A 3,566-nucleotide genomic window follows, 5' to 3' on the forward strand; every position below is an offset into this window, starting at 1 on the left:
TTGTGAGAAATCAGCGCGGGCACATCGGAATTAAGGGCAGCAACATCCCTACTCAAGGACAACGGGGGAAAATCACGGCCGTTGTCGGGCAACGAATCACTGCGTCCCTCAGTAACAGTGAGCGATTCAGTCCGAGATCCTTGCGGGAGAAGATCAGCTAAAGTCAATTTTTTACGCTGTTCGTATGTAGGTTTTAATACCACCACACGCCGCGGACAATTAGTACGGAAATGACCAGTTTCATTACAATAATAACATGTTCCTTCCTGGCCACTGTACGTGATATGGACCCTATAACCACATACCTGTAGGTGAGAAGGAATAGGTTTTTGACCACCATTTCCACCGACCGAATACCACTATATACCTGTAAGCGGTGCTGAGCAGACCAGCGTTCCTTTCGAATATGGCGTACGTCCCCATATGGAAGCAAAACGGACTTCAGAAAACAATCGTCAACCTCGGGCGGAAGGTTAAATACCCGAACATTCGTATATATCACTTCTGCATTTGCCAAGAGAACCATACTAGTGGAACCATCACGGTGCGTAAAGGGTACCTGAGAACCATGACGAGAAAGTAGCTTATCAACCTGGAGCGGGTCAAGAAACTTAACACAAAACACATATAATTCGCTTTCGAAATATGCGGTATGCACCTGTTCAGTAGTGACCTTAACTGTATCGACTAACCAGTCATGTATCTCCAAAGAACCGGGCTGGATGTGACGCGTGGATTTGTCAAAGGTAAAACTGACTGTACCTGTACGCGGAACTTTCGTGGGAACCATGGTGGACATCACGGCGAGAGACGACGCCGCGACAGGAAGGGCCGCACGAACACCAAACACCAGCCGACAACCAGCGATGCGACGCGCACGGAGACCAACACGGCACTAAACTGACAGGAGGAAAAACACGCTGCGCTACGGTAGAGGCGGAACTAAGAGCACAACCTAGTCGCCCGACGCGCGAAGCGAGAATGCATACCAACTGAGCTACCGAAGGAGACTCACGCCCGGTACTCACAGCTTTACTTCTTCCAGTATCCGTCTCCTACCTTCCAAACTTTACAGAAGCTCTTCTGCGAAACATGCAGAACTAGCACTCCTGAAAGAAAGGATACTGTGGAGACATGACTTAGCCACCGCCTGGGGGATGTTTCCAGAATGAGATTTTCACTCTGCAGCGGAGTGTGCGCTGATATGAATCTTCCTGGCAGATTAAAACTGTGTGCCCGACCGAGACTCGAACTCGGGACCTTTGCCTTTCGCGGGCAAGTGCTCTACAAACTGAGCTACCGAAGCACGACTCACGCCCGGTACTCACAGCTTTACTTCTTCCAGTATCCGTCTCCTACCTTCCAAACTTTACAGAATCTCTTCTGCGAAACATGCAGAACTAGCACTCCTGAAAGAAAGGATACTGTGGAGACATGACTTAGCCACAGCCTGGGGGATGTTTCCAGAATGAGATTTTCACTCTGCAGCGGAGTGTGCGCTGATATGAATCTTCCTGGCAGATTAAAACTGTGTGCCCGACCGAGACTCGAACTCGGGACCTTTGCCTTTCGCGGGCAAGTGCTCTACAAACTGAGCTACCGAAGCACGACTCACGCCCGGTACTCACAGCTTTACTTCTTCCAGTATCCGTCTCCTACCTTCCAAACTTTACAGAAGCTCTTCTGCGAAACATGCAGAACTAGCACTCCTGAAAGAAAGGATACTGTGGAGACATGACTTAGCCACAGCCTGGGGGATGTTTCCAGAATGAGATTTTCACTCTGCAGCGGAGTGTGCGCTGATATGAAACTTCCTGGCAGATTATAACTGTGTGCCCGACCGAGACTCGAACTCGGGACCTTTGCCTTTCGAGGGCAAGTGCTCTACCAACTGAGCTACCGAAGCACGACTCACGAAAGACAAAGGTCCCGAGTTCGAGTCTCGGTCGGGCACACAGTTTTAATCTGCCAGGAAGTTTCAAGTAGAATGGTGTTTTGATTTATATCAAATGATTCCATTTGATCAAAGAATTCTGAAAGTTATTTTTTATTTTGTCTAGGTATCTTGCTACGCTGAATTATCGTTGCCTATTTACCGATATTTTAACTGTTAATAGTAATTAATCAATCACATTTTAAGTGTAACAATTTACCAAAATCGGAAATATTTTGAGATTGTGCTTCAACTGAAATGCCTCCATAGCTTCAAAAGTCTGTTTCAAAAAAAAAAAAAAAAAAAAAAAAAAAAAAAGCGTCAGAATAAAGATGAATAGCCCTCCAATATCAGACTTTTTAGAATCTGTTCGTGTATGGCTCTGAGCACAATGGGACTTAACTGCTGTGGTTATCAGTCCCCTAGAACATAGAACTACTTAAACCTAACTAACCTAAGGACATCACATACATCCATGCCCGTGGCAGGATTCGAACCTGCGACCGTAGTATTTGTTCGTGGAAGCTGCTAACTACGAAACCTACTATGTCACTGTGAATAAGCGGTGTTTCTGACTTGCAACAAGTGTTAGTGAAGCAAATTTGAATGCCTGCATCACAATAGAAATTCTGATAAAATAAAGACAGCGAAAAGGACCGATTTGGATAATTTAAGCAACGTTGTGTAGCGGCAACCCGCCCAGGTAGCCGTGCCTACTGAAGCGCCACTTAAAAGGTGGGGGAGGTACGCGAGCATGGACGTGAGTTTTAGACGGTTTCCCACATACCAATAGGCGAATGCTTGGCTGGTACCCAAATCCCGTGTCCGTTAGACGATTTGCAAACATTTAGAAAACTCTGTCTCGCTTTCCCATGAATAACAATACACGCAGACAGTTGGGCGCACACAGTCCGTCTAACAGAGTGGAGAGAAGAAGAGCATCCAGCCAGCCCTTAAACTAACCAAGCCAAATCCGTTCAAATTCATGGTGACCCTGCGATGACATGGAACAGAGGTACAAGAACGAGAAGGAAAATGTTATCTATCGCAGGAAACTACCTTTCACGTTAAGTATAGTTTTAATTAATACTTTACAATGTACAGTGGATAGGGAAAATGATGTGAACACCTGTACTTACTTGGGACTGCTTTATTAATACGAGGTTGGACCTCCTTTTGCCTATAACACAGCTGCGATTCTTTTTGGAATAATGACATATAATGATTGTATAGTTTCCAAGAGAATATTGTGCTACTTTTCGATCAGAACCTCTTCTAACTCCTGTAGTCACGAGGTAGACGGATATCACAACGGTTCGATCATGTTCAAGTCCAGGGACTGTGCTGCCCATGGAAGACGCTGCAGTTCAGTTGCATGCTCCTCATACCACGATTGTACTGTCCTGGCTGTGTGAATGGGTGCATTATCGTCCTAAAAATATGGCATCATTTTTGGGGAACAACCTTTGCATCATGAGATGGAACCGACCACTTAAAATATTCACATAACTCTGGGCTGTAACACGGAATTTGAGGGTAATGATGGGACCAGCAGAATACTATGATATGGCTTGCCCACACCATCACACTTCCACCTGTCTCCATGTTTAACCTTTGGATCAAGCAATCATGA

General features: G+C 45.7%; 1 non-coding gene across 1 annotated transcript; it reads right to left on the bottom strand.

The window, feature by feature from the left end:
* Positions 1 to 1,832: 1,832 nt before the first annotated feature.
* Trnas-cga (transfer RNA serine (anticodon CGA)) lies at positions 1,833 to 1,907 on the bottom strand. The gene has a single exon. It is a non-coding gene; the product is annotated as a tRNA-Ser (tRNA).
* Between the last annotated feature and the right edge of the window lie 1,659 nt (positions 1,908 to 3,566).

This window comes from Schistocerca gregaria, chromosome 4 (assembly GCF_023897955.1).
Source record: "Schistocerca gregaria isolate iqSchGreg1 chromosome 4, iqSchGreg1.2, whole genome shotgun sequence".
NCBI classification, from domain to species: domain Eukaryota; kingdom Metazoa; phylum Arthropoda; class Insecta; order Orthoptera; family Acrididae; genus Schistocerca; species Schistocerca gregaria.